This window comes from Mytilus californianus, unplaced genomic scaffold (genome assembly GCF_021869535.1).
Source record: "Mytilus californianus isolate M0D057914Y unplaced genomic scaffold, xbMytCali1.0.p SCAF_15, whole genome shotgun sequence".
Classification (NCBI taxonomy): Eukaryota; Metazoa; Mollusca; class Bivalvia; order Mytilida; family Mytilidae; genus Mytilus; species Mytilus californianus.
Window position 1 is genome coordinate 2,667,145 of NW_026262637.1, and position 19,215 is coordinate 2,686,359.

At 32.8% G+C, this 19,215-nt stretch overlaps 1 long non-coding RNA gene across 1 annotated transcript; it reads right to left on the reverse strand.

The window, feature by feature from the left end:
- Nucleotides 1-360: 360 nt before the first annotated feature.
- LOC127725208 (uncharacterized) lies at nt 361-6,581 on the reverse strand. Its single transcript, XR_007992844.1, has 3 exons — nt 5,893-6,581; nt 3,670-3,761; nt 361-2,934 (listed from the first exon to the last, which is right to left on the reverse strand). It is a non-coding gene; the product is annotated as an uncharacterized LOC127725208 (long non-coding RNA).
- Nucleotides 6,582-19,215: the final 12,634 nt, after the last annotated feature.

Consider the following 19,215-nt stretch of genomic DNA (forward strand, 5'->3'; position numbering starts at 1 on the left):
ATGGCCTGATCTATGTAAAAAAAACAAGCGAAAAAAAACAATTCGAAATGATTACCATTGAATTAAAAGTGAACCTCAAAATCGACAGGAATCGCCATACCCCAAAACATAATTCAGAAGATGGAGAGTTGTCTCATTGGTACTCATACCACATCTTCTTATATCTATAGAATCACTATACCCTAAAATATTATTCTGAAGGGATAAATATAACCTGAAATATTATTACAAGCAAATACCAGCTTTTAGTCTTGTGTAGTCTGACCCAGCCAGGGATTTAAACTCAAAAACTCTTCCTCACAAAATAACTGAAACAAGATTATTTCTAAAAAGCGGAACAAAATTGAAACATAAAAAAAATCAAATAAATGTTATTTATTAAAATGAGAAATGATTTATGTAGCAATCACCTTATATAATACTGCTACTTAAAACATAAGAATATGGCAATATTGAAAAAAAATACACCCTGCTTTAAAAAAAACTCATACATTGTAGGGAAGAATCATAGGCGTTTAATTGTTACAGAAATTTCAACTTTACAATCGTTATGAACTAGCAAACAGGGAAATTAGGTCATTTTATTCCACTTGATAATAGTAAATAGGAAAACAAATAATAATATATTACATTTTTTGTGACTACTAAACATACAAGTAAAACAATACTAGCATTCTATAAAATATACCATTCCTTCTAATGCATTATGAAATACTATTTGACATTTCTTTTTAACTATTGCAAAAGAAATCACTTACTAAAATCAAGAGGAGCAATGTTCAATTTCATGGACAGGGTTTTAAATATTATTTTAAAGCTAAGAAAAAATTTACGAAGTCACAGGATTAACCATTAAATTTAAAAACAAGTTAAATCTTCTTTTCTACAAAAAACAAGAGTTGTCTCCTATTTGCATTAGCCTTATCATGAAATACTGTTACCAAAAGTACCTACAAATATGGGAGATAACTCATTAAACTTAAAATGAAGTCATAATTGGGAGGAAGGGGCGTTTAATATCAGATAATATTGAGAATGGAAGCACTTTTGTAGATGATGACGACGTAAATATAATTTGAAATCCCAATGTCAGACCAATCCACTTAATGCATTATCTAGACCTGTTTAAAAGCCGATTTTATTTACAGAGCTCTAAATATTACTGTCATCTTACTTTATTTACATCTTATATAGCATATCTAACAAAAAATATATAACAATTATATATAAAACTAATACATTCTAATTTATTGCAGGCCTTCCATGCAGTGAACAAAACTAGCTCATATGAAGAGATAAACAAGTGTATTCCCTCCCCTTAACCCTAAAACTCAGCCTGCTAGTTTCCATTCCTCACAACTTATGCTCAGTTTGTTAAATTTAAAAACAAATTAAATCTTTATTTGCATTAGCCTTATCAGGAAATATCATAAACTGTTATCACAGAGATATGTCTCGCCTTTTTGTAATTTTGATTATGCAAATGTTGAAATCAAAATAGCAATACTTTAACATCTTACACAAGTTATGCAAATATTCAAAGTCAATGAACCATGACTGAGTTACATGGCTAAACAATCTCCATGTAAATGAGATGTGCCAATGCTAATACAACTGCATACCAAATACCATTGACTTATTATAAGTCGTTCCCAAACCTAAATACAAATTATTAACTTGTAAACTATGTAAAAGTTTCAAAGTCAATGAACCATGAAGAGGGGTTGGGGCTATATAATCTCCATGGAAACAATACTTGCAAATGCCAATAAATTTGCATACCAAATATCATTGACTTAATAACATTAGCAGTTCATCTTAAACTGATCTAATCACAAACTAATACATATAAACTAAGATAAGTTTCAAAGTCATTAGACTGTGACTGAGGGATGAGGCCAAAAAAATTCTCCATGGAAATGAGATGTGCCAATGCTTATACAACTGATTACCAATTAACATTGGCCTACCACTAATCGTTCCCCTTGAACTGACCTAATCACAAACTAATACATGATAACTAAGAAAAATTTTCAAAGTCAATAGACCATGACTAAGGGGGCGGAGCCAAATTATCTCCATGGAAATGAGATATGGCAATGCTTAAACAACTGCATACCAAATATCACTGACCTACCACTTGTTGTTCCCCATAAACTGACCTAATCACAAACTAATACATGTAAAATAAGCAAAAGTTTCGAAGTCAATAGACCATGACTGAGGGGGCAGGGCCAAATAATCTCGATGGAAATTAGATGTGCCAATGCTTATACAACTGCATACCAAATATGATTGACATACCACTTGTGGTTCACCATAAACTAGACCTAATCACAAACTAATACATTGTTGACACCATTGCCGCCGCCGGAAACAGCATACCTATGTCTTGCTTTTTGACTCTGTCAAGGCGAGACAAAAAGTACCTACAAATATGGGAGATAACTCATTAAACTCTAGGAGTAGTTATCTGGAATAGCTGTGAATTGAATGGAGAGTTGTCTCATTGTCACCAATTTCACATCTTCTTATATCTATATACCTACAATAGGATGGTAGAGCGTAAGGGCAGGAGTAAAACAATATGCCCCCCCCCCCCCAACTGAAAGGGCATAAAAATAGATTTAAACCAATGGCAGCTGATTGTTCTCACAAGTCACATCAAAGTCTTACATTAAACACCTAGTACATGTATTAACTAAGACCATTTAGGGGGGAACTGTAGGCCTATGAAATTCAAATGTAATCAACATATCTGGTTTAAAAGAATAAATCTTTACAACTTGCTCTCCCCCCTCTTTCTATCTCTGTCTTTAAACATAATTGTATTACTACATATTTTTTTTGTCAATAAGTGTTTCCAAGTTCCTCAGATCAACAGAATCCGTTCTTCTGCTTCAGTTGATTTCTAAATTAACAAGCACGCTTTGTCTACAAATAGAAAATAAAATTTCATTCAAAACAAACTAAAATTCACAAAATAATATATATAATGTTGATGTCAGAAGATATTTACATTTTATCCATATATGGGGTAACCAGGAGACAGAGGCTAAAGAAATTCTTTATATAAAGCAGTTCAGAATTGTATTAAATCTTATGGCATCTTAAGTATGAAATGCCACCATTGTACTTACATTTTACTTCAGATTTGTTTAAAATAAACATGTCAATTTTTTCAGGCACCATGGATTAAAAATGTTCATTTAACCAAAGATTTGATGGATAAGGACAATATGCCTTCAAACTAGTTTAACCCTGCCACACTCTGTATGTGCCTGCAATTCAGTGGTTAATGTTTGTTGCTGTGGTTAATGTTTGTTGCTGTGTTACATATTTGTTTTGTTCATTATTTTGGACATGAATTAGGCAGTTTGTTTTCTCGACTGAATTTTTTTACAATTTTCATTTTTTGGCCCATTTATAGCTGACTATGTGGTATGGGTTTTACTCATTTTTGAAGGCAGAATTGTGACCTATAGCTGTTAATTAATATGTCATTTGGTTTCTTGTGGAAAGTTTTCAAAATTGCAATCATACCACATCTTCATATTTTTATATCTGTAATTAGGTATTGTATTATTATAGAAGCAATAAACTAGAACCGTTCATTATCTTTAATGTTACCTTAAAACAAGGATTTAATGTAACCGTCAACATACATACCTTAAAGTTGGTATTATTTTACATCCAGGTCCTACTTTCCTTTGATTTTCCTTCAGTAAATCATTTACGTGTTTTCAAAATATCCAGGATAACTGAAAAAAAATTGAATCCATCAACTGTGATAGTTTTAAACACTTATTGAAGGCCTGTAATTATTGTTGACCAATAGTTGTTAACTTATATATCTTTTAGTCTCTGGTGGAGTCAGTTGTCTCATTGGCAATTATACCACATCTTATTTCGATATCTATACATGTATATGGAATTTAGTCAATTAATCAACATCTAATCATAGCAGTTAATACAGATAAATTAGATACAATATTGCTAAAGTGACATATAGGTCCAATGGGCCAGGTGTAAATATCAAATTGCTATGTATATACATGTAATTGTTTAGATGTATGTTATGATACACATGTCACTATAATAAATAATAACTTATAACTTACTAATACATAACATTTTATCTAATAAATATACATGTATATTAACATGGCATAATAATACTTCATAATTTACTAGGCTAATTCTCGTGAATTTTTATAGTTATTTATTTTTAGTTTATGCATGATTTTTTTTTCAACCTATGAATTCTTATTTGTAATACATATTTTCGTCATAACTGTTAATTGTGAACTGTGGAGCAGGAACTGTGTACCCTTCCTATTCTTTCAGGAGCACCATTGTTAAAATTCTCCATTTTGTTGGGTTGATATTAGGGGTCATCCATAATTGTCAACCATTTTCCAAAGTGTACAAAACATACACTTTTTCAGACCCCCTACCCTCCCTTAATAAACAGCTGCGCCATAAGCGCATGATACGCCCGTCGTCTTGTGTGTGAATTTTTATGCAATAAGCGAAAACCCCCCCTTTTTTTTTTACAAAAAACTCAATATCTCTAAAATAAAATTTTGAATCAAAACCAAAAAGTATACAGATCTTTAGATTAATATAACTAAGAAGTGTGTAAAATTTTAAGCAATAATCATAAATCATTTTTGAGATACGGCGCGACATGTGAAAACACCCCTTTTAAAAAAAAAAAATCAATATCTGAAAAAAAAATTTTGAATCAAAACCAAAATGTATACAGATCATTAGATTAATATAACTAAGAAGTGTGTAAAATTTTAAGCAATAATCATAAATCATTTTTGAGATATGGCGTGACATGTGAAAAACCCCTCCCCCTTTTTTTACAAAATACTCAATAACTCAAAAATAAAATTTTGAATCATCACCAAAAAGTATACAGATCTTAAGGTTAATATAACTAAGAAGTGTGTAAAGTTTTAAGCAATAATCATAAACTGTTTTTGAGATACGGCGCGACATGTGAAAAACCCCTCCCCTTTTTTAACAAAATACTCAATAACTCAAAAATAAAATTTTGAATCATCACCCAAAAATATACAGATCTTAAGATTAATATAACTAAGAAGTGTATAAAGTTTTAAGCAATAATCATAAATAGTTTTTGAGATACGGCGCGACATGTGAAAAAAAACACACACCTGTTTTAGTTACTAAGTCCCGTAACTCAAAAAGTTTTAATCTTATTTTCACCAAAAAGTATACAGATCGTTTGACCATCATAAGAAACAACTATGTTAAGTTTCATGAAATTTGGATAAGTCATTCTCAAGTTACGGTGCGACATGTTTACGCCGGACAGACAGACGGACAGACAGACGGACGGACGCCGGACATTTGTACAACATAAAACGTCCCGTCAAAAATTTGACGGGCGTATAAAAAGTGTACATCAACTATTTTCAGATTTCAAGACAAGATTCAATCATTCTTAAAAAAAATTAAGATCCTGTCTATTATAGTTTAGTTTAATATAGAAATTTGCATTGAAAATAACTGAAACATATCTGACTGTTTTATTTGATAAATAAAAAAAAGCGTACTTTAAAAATGTTGATTTTTTAACCCCCTCCCCCCAAGTGTACGTTTTGTACACTTTGGAAAATGGTTGACAATTATGGATGACCCCTTACTCAATCTGGTTTTCTGGTTAGTGTCAGATTGCTCCCTTAGAAATTTATCCCTTTTCTACACTAAAACAGAATATCAATGAATATTTTTGGTGCTCCATGTTAATTATCTTGTGGACTTATGTAATACTATACCCAGACATGAATTTATACATCAAAATCATAACTACTCAAATGAAATGACATCTACTATATGTACCTTATGCATATTTACCTTGTCTTTTGAATGTGAAAGCTTCATGCAGACCCGGTTGTGATGTTCTGGGAGATTAATCAGTATATAATCATTCTTCCTTTTTACAAGGATAGGTTGTTGGCATATCTCTCAATCCCAAACCTGGAGAACCAGAGAATCTTTACTCATGCTTTATTTCCTTTAGATCAATTGCAGACCAAGGCTGACGAGTCAAATCTACCAAAAATTTCATATCAGAGTTTCTTCTCCTAGACATCCTTTCAAGGCTGATGGCCATCATTCAGCCGGCTATTTAACCCATAACTGGGGCAAGGTTGATGAGTGCTAGGGATGTCCGCACGTAGATCGGCCTACACACTTCATCTCTAGGGTCCTTGCTACTCCGAGATCCTCTACAGTTAAGCCTAGGACACTAGATCCTAGTTACCATGTGCTGTCACGGGGAGGCACTGTAGAAGTCTTGTTAGTGTAGAGGCTATGTACTGGAAGGAAAGACTTACGCACTCAGCTTTCTTTTCACCTATGAATATAAGCTATCCAGCGGCAGTGTAAGAGTCTATGACTCCCAACCACACTAGACGCATACACAAACCTGTGGTAACACCACCAGCACACAAAAAAAAAGGGGGTCATTATTTCAAATTTAGAAAAAAGAAGGTTATTTATTTAAATTTAGAAAAAGAAATGGTTATTTATTCAAATTTAAAAAAAGAAATGGTTATTTATTCAAATTTAAAAAAAGAAATGGTTATTTATTCAAATTTAAAAAAAGAAATGGTTATTTATTCAAATTTAATAAAAACGTAGGTTTATTTATTTATAATTTTAAAAAAGGAAGGATTATTTATTTAAATTTTGAAAAAGGAAGGTTTATTTATTTAAATTTAGAAAAAGGAATGGTTATTTATCTTAAAACTATAAAAGGAATTATTTATTTAAAATCCAGAAAAGAAAGTGTTATTTATATTTAAATTCAGGAAAGAGTGTGTTATTTATTTAAATTCAGAAAAGAAAGTGTTATTTATTTAAAATCCAAAAAGAAAGTGTTATTTATATTTAAATTCAGAAAAGAAAGTGTTATTTATTTTAATCCAGAAAAGAAAGTGTTATTTATATTTAAATTCAGAAAAGAAAGTGTTATTTATTTAAATTCAGAAAAGAAAGTGTTATTTATTTAAAATCCAGAAAAGAAAGTGTTATTTATTTAAATTCAGAAAAGAAAGTGTTATTTATTTAAAATCCAGAAAAGAAAGTGTTATTTATTTAAGTTAAGAAAAGGGAAGTGTTCATTATTTTGAAATTTATAATGCATTTCATCCAAAAGTACAGGGTTATTTGTACTTCACAAACTTAAAGCAACTAAACAGTATCAGAACAGTGTGAAATTACAACACCAACACATTACTTACTTCCCCTCCTTACCCAGCAACTTCTTCATCTCTATTACACTAGGCCATGGGGTAGCCCTCCCCGACCTCCAAGCCCTTAAATACACTGGACTCTCATGGGTTAACCCTCCCCGACCCAAAGCCCTTAATTAAAAACAAGTCCCTGGATTCCCATGGGGTAACCCTCCCTGACCCCAAAACCCTTAAATACAAGTCCCTGGACTCCCATGGGGTAACCCTCCCCGACCCTTAAAAAAAAGTCCCTGGACTCCCATGGGGTAACCCTCCCCGACCCCCAATCCCTTAAAACAAGTCCCTGGACTCCCATGGGGTAACCCTTCCCGACCCCCATCCCTTAAAAACTAGTCCCTGGACTCCCATAGGGTAACCCTCCCTGACCCCCAATCCCTTAAAAACAAGTCCCTGGACTCCCATGGGGTAACCCTCCCCGACCCCCATCCCTTAAAAACAAGATCCTGGACTCCCATGGGGTAATCCTCACTGACCCCCAATCCCATAAAAACAAGTCCCTGGACCCCCATGGGATAACCCTCCCCAACCCCCATGCCCTTAAAAATAAGTCCCTGGACTTGTTTTGGGTTAACTATCCCCTACCCCCTTGCCCTTAAAAACAAGTGCCTGGAGTCTCACTCTCCCTTTCATCAGACCCCTAGGCTTCTCCTCAAAGACCTCTGAACTCTTAAATTCCAGTTCCTGGACGTTGCCTCATTCCACCCAACCTGCTCCAAAGCTCAGTCCCAGGTCAATCATATATAAAGCTGTTGCTATGTGGGGCGAGGGGATAATTAAAGAAAACGAAGAAGAAAATATCAGCAAGCCAGTATAAACTTTACCTTTTATTCTATCCATACAGTGTTAATGGTTGTGGGTGTCATGCTAAGTGAACGTGCTTAGGTATTGTGATTGGGTATCGTGATTGGGTATTGTGATTGGGTATCGTGATTGGGTATCGTGATTAGGTATCGTGATGGGGTATAGTGATTGGGTATGGTGATTGGGTTTCATGTCTAGTTTATAGGTAATCTTCTACTGACTTGCTAGTGTTCAATTTTTAAACATTTTAAAAAAAAGTAAGTAATGTATTCATGTTGCAATCATACCCTTTAATAATGCAGTATTGTTAAATTCAAGTTGTTGGAAGTCCAAATCTCAGTGAAACACTTAAAATTAAAATTTTCAAACTAATTTAGTTATTGTGAGCTAAATTTTGATATCTAAATTTAGGAAATGGAATGGTTATATTTATTCAAATTTGGAAAAAATGAACAGTTATTTATTTTAATTCAGAAAAAGATAATTACTTAGTTACGTCTTTAAAAAAGCATTTTTACTCTTTATCAACAATTACATGGATATATTTTAATGCTTCTTTAATAAATTTTAGTGATTTGTTTGAAATTTAATAAAAAAAAAATTAAAAATTGCCTAATTTTGTTTGAAATCTAACAAATTTTGTTTTTATCGTTAAAATTAAATAAATTTTGGTGATTTTGTTTAAAATTTAACAAATTTTGATGTTTTTATTCAAAATATTTAAAAGGAAAGTTCCCGTGAAAATAATGTATCCATTACTTCCATCACGACATAATTCAATTCCGCCTTCCCATGAAAATAATGTATCCATTACTTCATCACGATATATTTCAATTCCGCCTTCCCATGAAAATAATGTATCCATTACTTCATCACGATAAAATTAAATAAATTTTGGTGATTTTGTTTAAAATTTTACAAATTTTGATGTTTTTATTCAAAATATTTAAAAGGAAAGTTCCCGTGAAAATAATGTATCCATTACTTCCATCACGACATAATTCAATTCCGCCTTCTCATGAAAATAATGTATCCATTACTTCATCACGATTTCATCTGTGTTTCTCAACCACTATCCAGTCTATCAGAAACATTCTGAAATTAAACTGAAGGATTAAAATACCTGAAAAAAAACTATTAATTATTATACATATTTATTACAGTGTATTTTTTTTTTTTTTTTTATATATTTTTTTTTTTTTTATATTTTTTTTTTTTTTTTTTTTATATAAAAGTAGAATGTTTGTCACCACCAAATTATCCGAGACCATCTTTCCAACACATTACTTCAAATTAAAATTAAATGTATTGCAGGTTACTTTTGATATTAATTAACAAACATGAAATATTAAAAACGAAGTTTATGTTATTTTTTATCACAAATCTGCAATGTTTTGTGTTTGAATCAGTCCCAATTAAATCTCAATGAAATGTTACTTTCAGCTTTCAGGGAAAAAACTACTGACCAAAATATTAAAAAAGTATAGACTTTTGCATAAAATACCAAGTAATGTGAGGAAACCAATCGTATGCAGGAAAAGCTCAGTTGTAGTGACTTTTATTCTCAGTATTACTAGTGACAGATAAGTACTGAAACTTGTACTAACAAGAGATCTAAACACCTCTACAACTATAACCTTCACTGGACAATTGTAAGTTCTCAAATAAAACAAGTATGGACGTCATGCAGTCAGATAAAGCAGAGGTATCTACTGCGCCAACTGTAGGGAAAAATGATTTTTTACCAGTGTACATGTCATTATGTTTTACTTTACTGTACTGTCAACTCCAAGAACTTTTTTTGTTGGTGACTGTCATATTTTATTGCTTGTGTGATTTTTTTGTGTGTGAATTTTTTGTGTGTGAATTTTTTGAGCGTGAATTCGTTATGTGTGAATTCGTTGTGTGTGAATTTTTAGTGTGTGAATTTTTTGTGTGTGAATTTTTAGTGTGTGATTTTTTAAGTCAGTTGTGTTGTATGTTTACACAATTTTGGCTCCTCCGTCGTAATTATTGTAATGTTAACCAATTATGTCAATAAAAAGAAACAAGTAAGGCAAATACCACTGGTTTTCAATTTGTTCAGGTTGTCATAATGGAGTGGACCATTTGACTTAACCAGGTTTTAAAGATTCCCCCTTTTTGAATTTACCATGAAGTCTATGTAAATAGATATGGCACTATGGGATGATTTTTAAGGTCATATTCAAAGAGGAGACCCTCAAGGTTGATCAAGGATGTCAAGGTCAGAGTCATGCCCTTCAGAACGATGTTCATAATACAGCATCTATACTAAAATAAAAACCTAAAAATAACTGGTCTGAAGAAAAAGTTATGAAAATTATAAAAAAAAAATTATGAAAGCTAAAGACAAAACAAAAATTGAATAAATTCATTAATATTGACTTTAAAATCTACTGGAACAGTTATACATTTAATCTGACTCTAAATTTGACATTAACCAATTTTTCTTTAAATAGTAAATTTTTCCTAGCTCAGAAATACCAAACTGTTCTGAAAATTACTAGAATTATAAACATTCCTAAATAACTTCCCTCCACAGAACAGTACACAATACCCTTAAGATATCTGTCTCTCTGCTCTCTATTATTATCTCATTCATTCATTCATTTTCATTCATTCATTCACACATCTTCCAGACAACCTATTTAGGAAGTATCATGTTAGTTATCCCACCCAGGTTAGTTCTTGATACTTTGTGAATAAAATGGTTTTACATTGATGTACTAGACATGGAGGGATGATTAAACAAGAAGTTTCATTTACCAGGTTTCCAGGTGTAAGGTGCATTAAGAGCTAATTAAGAAAGGTGTTATTTTATTTTACATTTTACAAAATAGTTTAGAAAAAATCCAAATAAAAATAAGTCATGTTTATCAAAAAGAAAAAGATATTGTAAGATGGCAACGATAACTGGGAGAACATAAACATCTGACCTTTCTAAACCTTATCTCTACGACCTTGGGAATTTGAGACTTTTCTGATCTCAATGATTTACTGATTCATTTCAGTTGTACATTGTCACTACATCTTCTATATATTTTTTTTCCCCACAAAACAGATCTCGTCTTGCTGATAATTTGTAAATTCTTTTAAAATTTTTCTCTCTCTATAATATAGTTTTTATTCTATCTCTCTATAATATAGTTTTTATTCTATCTCTCTATAATATAGTTTTTATTCTCTCTCTATAATATAGTTTTTATTCTATCTCTCTATAATATAGTTTTTATTCTATCTCTCTATAATATAGTTTTTATTCTATCTCTCTATAGTATATAGTTTTTATTCTCTCTCTATAATATAGTTTTTATTCTATCTCTCTATAATATAGTTTTTATTCTATCTCTCTATAGTATAGTTTTTATTCTATCTCTCTATAGTATAGTTTTTATTTTATCTCTCTATAATATAGTTTTTATTCTATCTCTCTATAATATAGTTTTTATTCTATCTCTCTATAATATAGTTTGTATTCTATCTATTTATAATTTATAGTTTATTCTATCTATTTATAATTCATAGTTTTTTGTATCTATAAATAGTATATGTCCAAAATATGGTAAAAAAAAAGGTCATTAAAAGGGAAACAACACCAAAAAAATGTTGACTGACAAAGATTGATGATCGGTACCAAATTTCTGCTGCTTTTTTTTTTTTCAAAGTCTGATCCATATCAAATTTGAAGGTGTGTGTTACTGATAAAGTCAGGTGTGTTGAGTTCAATGATGATGTCATGTGATAATTACAAGTTTTACCCTGGGTATAGTGAAATCCCGAATTCGCACTGAAATGACTAGTGATTCCGAATGTTTTTGCTGTACAAAATTAATACTCTATTTCTATGATTACTGTACATATGAAGGTCTCTGATATCCTAATGATGATAACATACTACAACAACATTATACATCTACCTTTGGTAACATACAATGTCTGACTTAACTAAAAATTGTATTAAACAATCATGCTTTTATTTACACATATATACATATATATACAAAGAAAGTAAGGGTAGAGTACTTGGGTAGAGGGGGTGGGGGGGGGACTCGGGGAGTAAGACTAAGGGCAGGTTTACTTCTATCTTTTTATAGTTTTCATTTTTGCCAGAGAATTCCTAACCTGTTATGACCTATTAAAAGACCAAACCGTCAATGAAGTGTTCAAGATACAATCATCACTAAAACATCAACCAACCGATCAATCAATACCATCAGTCATTCATTTATTACTTGTCAGGTAATTTGGGGGCAACTGGCCAAAAGTGACAAAACTAACAAAAATATAAATTTGAACCTACTCTCCTCAACGACACACAATACTAAGCTGAAACATCCGACACCTCAAATTGTACCCTCTAAAAGTCCTCCAAAAACCATTCAGACCATGACTCTCCATGAAATGCCTCCTGAACCAAACTCTCCTCATAGCTGCTCTGCCTTCCTCGTCCCAAATCACAACTCTATCCTGCTCACTAGTAAAGACCTCGTCATCCTCTAGAGACAGCTCCTCCACATCACTTACACCTTCTTCTAAATTCAAAGGACCACAGCAAGGTAAAACCCTGGAGATTACATACTGCATCTGCAGATTTCGACCCTCACTTTCCAAGTTTGCGCCAAACATCTGCAGAGTCTCATCATCACTCTCCAACCTGTGTCTTACCTCACCACAATCCTCGGATAGGGCCTCCACCTCCTCTGAAACCTCAAGAACTCTCCTCTCCAAATCCTCCCAAAGCTCATCAGCCTGCTGCTGCTCCTGTTCCCAGGTTGAGAAAAGGTCAGCATCATCTGTGTCGAAGACCAACTCATGTTCCTCTACCTCCTCAAACACCGCTGTATCATTTTCAACAGTGTCATCCAAAGTAGAAATGACTTCTACCTCAAATGGCATTGCTGAAAACAATGCAACACGGGGTGCTCCCACCAAACACTGCTCGGGGTCAGCAGCCCTTGGTAGCTCAGGAGACTCTACCACAGGGGAAGGAACATGCTCATCACGACACAAACCTTGAACCTGGGGTGAACTACTCTCTGGCTCAACACATGGTCTAACCGAGGGACCATACGGACACAGACCTACTAAGTCGACGAGCTCTCTCACCATACATAGTATACCAATCATTTTTCTTGCTTTTTTTGTCGTTTTGTCTGAAAATATAGAAAAGTAAAATAATCTTAGTTATGCTTGTTAATTAATAGACAACAATACGTTACAATAAAATGCTTCGCTGAGCACAGCCTGATATGACCCCAGTAGTCTAACCCTGAACAGTTGGTGCAAGTTTGGACACAACATTAAAGCTTGATACTGTCTGAATTTGGATTGTGATCAAATTTTTGAAATAATATAGGTTTCTAACAAAAAATAAATGTGGTGATAGATCTTTACAAATTTAAAATTGGTAGAAATATATGTATTTATTTTCAATTGAAGATTTCTTGCTATTGTGCAATACTGTGCAATTGAAGATTTATTGCTTTGGTGCAATATTGTGCTATTGCACAATAGTGTGAAAATGAAGATTTCTTGCTATTGCGCAATACTGTGCAATTTAAGACTTCCTGCTAATGCGCAATACTGTGCTATAGCACAATACTATGCAATTGAAGATTTCCTGCTATTGCATAAGTTATATATATATAGCATGCCTTTTACGAATTAACTTATTTAATTCACGAAAAGCGTAGCTTTGAGTGGATTAAATATGTTAATGAGTAAGGCGTGTCTATATATGATTTGTAACATTAATGGGCTATGACACATGTTAAAGGTTAAACCCTAAACAATAAAACTTTTCTGCACTTTTAGATATCATACGTCCATAAAATAGTGGCGTGATACTATATATGATTTCAGAAAATAAATGTCAGTTGGATTTGTTTGTTCGATAAAGGTACGTTTAAAATTCAAAGAATTGTTGCCCTTTGATTCATACTCGATAGTCATTTATTTTTTCTTCCCAAAAATTCTTGAAAAAGGGGTTGTGGTTGGGAGAGAAAAGGGGGGGGGGGGGGGGTAATGCAAAAATTTATTCTATGATTATTTGCCATCAAAACATAAAAAGACTTATAGTTTCAAAGGATGTTGTGATAAAAAGGAAACATATCCCTAATACCAATTATGAAGGTAAATCAAAATGTTCTTTCATTCCCCAAAACTGGGGAAGATCAGTTATTATGAGTTAATTGATTGTGTGTTGAATTCACGTAAGGTCCAGGGACAAATGTTTGAAGCTTGTTCAATATACGAAAATAGAATTTTATGTGGGGGGGTATGTTTTCTATTCTTCTAAATAATATTCTGATCCTCAATTTGATGAAAAGTTTCTTTTATTCTGGTCTGTCTGACTCAAGCAGATGACAAAAAAAATAAATTCTGAATCCAGATTTTCCCCATAACTTATAGTGTTAAATATTGAAACTAGAGGCTCTAAAGAGCCTGTTCGCTCACCTTGGTCTATGCGCAAGCAGCATATTAAACAAAGGACACAAATTATAAACGAGAATAGAATTCATGATAAAATTGTGTTTTGGTCATGATGATGTGTTTGTCAATCTCACTTTACTGAACATTCTTGCTGTTTACAATTTTCTTTATCTATAATGAACTTTGCTCAGAAGTTTCATAGGAAAACATTTTGTAAAAGTTTACCAAAATTTACATAATTTACGAAATTGTTTAAAATTTACTATAAAGAGCAATAACTCCTTCAGGGGTCAATTGACCATTTTGGTCATGTTGACTTATTTGTAGATCTTACTTTGCTATACATAAATGCTGTTTACAGTTTATCTCTATCTATAAGATAATATTGAAGATATTAACCAAAAACTGCAAAATTTTCTTAAAATTACTAATTCAGGGGCAGCAACCCAACAACGGGTTGCCTGATTTGTCTAAAAATTTCAGGGCAGTTAGATCTTGACTTAATGAACAGTTTTACTACTGTCAGATTTGCTCTAAATGCTTTGGATTCAGATATATTAGCCAAAAACTGCATTTTACTCCCATGTTCTATTTTTAGCAATGTTGGCCATCTTGGTTGGTGGGCGGGGTCATCAGACACATTTTTTAAACTAGATACCCCAATGATGATTGTGACCAAGTTTGGTTAAATTTGTCTAACTAGTTTCAGAGAAGATTTTTTTAAAAGATTACTAAAATTTTAGAAAAATGGTTAAAAATTGACAATAAAGGGCACTAACTCCTTAAGGGGTCAACTGACAATTTTGGTCATGTTGACTTATTTGTAGATCTTACTTTGCTGAACATTATTGCTGTTAACAGTTTATCTCTTATAAGTATAAAATTATTCAAAATAATTACCAACAAGAATGTGTCCCAAGTACACGGATGCCCCACTTGCACTATCATTTTCTATGTTCAGTGGACCGTGAAATTGGGGTAAAAACTCTAATTTGGCATTAAAATTAGAAAGATCATATCATAGGGAACATGTGTACTAAGTTTCAAGTTGATTGGACTTCAACTTCATCAAAAACTACCTTGACCAAAAACTTTAACCTGAAGCGGGATGAACGGATTGACGGACGGACGAACGGACGAATGAACGAACGGACCCACAGACCAGAAAACATAATGCCCCTCTACTATCGTAGGTGGGGCATAAAAACTGCAAAATTTGATTAAAATTACTAATTCAGGGGCAGCAACCCAACAACGGGTTGTTCGATTTGTTTGAAAATTTCAGGGCAGATAGATCTTGACCTGATAAACAATTTAACCCATTATCAGATTTGCTCTAAATGCTTTGGTTTCAGAGATATAAGCCAAAATCTACATTTTATCCCTATGTTCTATTTTAGCCATGGCAGCCATCTTGGATGGTTGGAAGGGTCATTGGACACATTTTTTAAACTAGATACCCCGATGATGATTGTGGCAAAGTTTTGTTAAATTTGGCCCAGTAGTTTTGTCGGAGAAGATTTTTGTAAAAGAATACTAAAATTTTAGAAAAATGGTTAAAAATTGACTATAAAGGGCAATAACTCCTTAAAGGGTCAACCGACAATTTTGGCCATGTTGACTTGTTTGTAATCTTACTTTGCTGAACATTATTGCTGTTTACAGTTTATCTCTATCTATAATATTATTCAAAATAATAACCAAAAACTGCAAAATTTCCTTAAAATTACTTATTCAGGGGCAGCAACCCAACAACGGGTTGTCGGATTTGTCTGAAAATTTCAGGGTAGATAGATCTTGACCTAATTAACAATTTTACCCCCGTGTCAGATTTGCTCTAAATGCTTTGGTTTCAGAGATATAAGCCAAAATCTACATTTTACCCCTATGTTCTATTTTTAGCCATGGCGGCCATCTTGGTTGGTTAGCCAGGTCATCGGACACATTTTTTAAACTAGATACCCCAATGATGATTGTGGCCAAGTTTGGTTAAATTTGGCCCAGTAGTTTCAGAGGAGAAGATTTTTGTAAAAGTTTACGGACGCAGGACGCCGGACGACGGATGTCAAGTAATGGGAAAAGCTCAATTGGCCCTTTGGGCCAGGTGAGCTAAAAATAATTTGATTGATAGTGTTGAAAAACTAAATAAGATTGATCGCGCTTTGTGCGAAAACAAATTTCCGATTGAGACAAAAAAAAACATAGCTCCCTTGAAGTTCAAATGGTTGCTCCCTAATTACTACCCCAAGGAGGCGGAACTAGACTGTGCATTAACAACTTTTGAGATGGAAGTTAATGCACTGGTTTAAGCTCCTCCACTTCTTTGCTTTTCAAACGAGAAGTTCTCTACGGCGGGATTGGAGAGTGAAATAACAAAAAAATCATTCAGTTAACGCACTCTACTAAAAATAACCGAGTTAACTCACCAGAAGATCAAAGGAAAATTTTCCATTCATGTTACAATACTTTATATAATAATTTACACATCATGTTTGGTGTGTATAATCTTCTGTCATATCAGTATTTTTTGCCTTAATATACAAACAAGAAATATAAATCAATGGAAAAATGGAAAATTTAAAGGAAAAAAAAATCCCCACCCCCAACCCCCAATTTATTTAACCCGCCTTTCAGTAATTACCCACAAACACAATCCCAGCTTCCCCTTTGTGGTATGATACCTTGCTGTACAATTTCAGAGAGATCCATACACTTATAATGACCTCAAGTAATTGTTTGGAAACTAGAAAAACGTTTGTTTTTGGCACCTTTTTGACCCCTAATTCCTGAACGTTTGAGGCAATTACCCCCAAATTTAATCCCAGCCTTCCCTTTGTGTTGTGATAACTTGCAATACCATTTCAGAAAGATCCATACACCAAAACACAAGTAATTGTCTGGAAACTATAAAATTACTTGTTTTTTGTCCCTTTTTGGCCCCTAATTCCTGAACTGTTAGGACTATAACCCCCAAAATCAATCCCAATCTTCCTTTTGTGGTTTCAAACCTTGTGTTTAAATTCATTAGAGATCCATTCACTTAAACTAAAGTTATTGTCCAGAAACCAAGTGTCTTCAGACAACGCCAGACGACAGAGACAACGTGATACCAATATAAAAAAAAAAAATAGTATACAATGTCATTTGGAATTGTATGTTTTTAAATGGCAATATTAAAGTCTCTAAACTGACTAATCTGTAAGGTCAACATTTTTTTCAATTTGATTCAAATAACACAGTAAGTTAATCAAAGTACTGAAGTACTGACATTGGATGACCACAAGTTCTTGTGGTTGGTCAAAAGCACATGTCACAGAAAAAGATCACATCTCTATACCTGAAACTGAGGTTAATGTACAGAGATATATTTTTTTCTGAGACAAGTTCGTGCGTGGATGATGAATAAATGACAGGAAATACAACAGCACCGTAATAACTATTTTATTGTAGTGATACAAATCAGTATACCTGGGATTATTATACTAAAATAATAATAATAGTCCCAGAGTATACACTGCGGTTTGTTGTAATATACACTGTGTATCATCGTACAGCGGATATCGGTACTAACCAAGCAGAGTGACCTTACACGGAAATGAAAATCTTTGTTTTGTTCACAAAAGATCAATGTGTACTTCAATCTAAACATAATTGTTGTTTTAAGAAATGATTTGTTCGTAGGTTGATGATAAGAGATGTCTCATTATTTTCCCAAAACAAGAACGATTACTAAAAACTTGTGCAAATACTTGTCGAAGAAGTTGGCGCTCATCTTATCCAATATAATTCTATATTCATTGCAACTCTTTTTCTGATAGAAGGCCACTGTGTGTGTGTAATAATTATAGCTGTTTCAATAATTGACATTGAAATCTTTCGTACATATGTTATTTTTCGATATTTTATTCCGAAAAGAGAGTTGTGTACGGTGTTTAGCTGACCACACAAATTCTTCTGTACGGTGCATAGTTAAGTTGCTGTACACCGTACACAAAAACTTTATTTTCATACTCATTTATTACCCAAAAAGTTCAAGGAATGAGTAATCACAGGTATAGGTTTATGATTTGTAACTATTACTTTTTAACAACTGTATCGAAATTGAAAGTTGGTGTTGAAATTCACAACTATTTGCGCATGAACAAGTTAATTGATCTTATTAGAATATCAAAGTGGTTTTATAAATAGGAAAAAATCGATGCAAAAATTACTTGGGAGCAGGAATTTCAAATGTTGAGAAATGTACATTTAATATTGATAAAGCAAAACAAAGATTTTCGTTACCGTGTAAGATCAAAATCGATCATGCCCACTTGGTTAGTACCTATATCCGCTGTACTGATGATACACAGTGATATATTATATTAATATAACAGTTGCATGTTTAAATAATTTTCATCCATTTGTATATCATTCTATTCCACTATTCTAATAATAGTGCAGTGCAAGTGCATGGTGGACTGTGACTCTTCTGTAAAAAAATCGATTTTTCTAAAAGATTGGATACGAGAAGCCATTCATATTTTCCCACAAAAACAATTACAGAGTTATCGGTCCTTGTCGGGAGTGTCGCAAAACGTTATCCTAAATGGCTTGAGACATTCTTCCGCAAGCTTTAACACAACTTTTCGGTACGTGTGCATAGATATTATCAATATTTTTTACT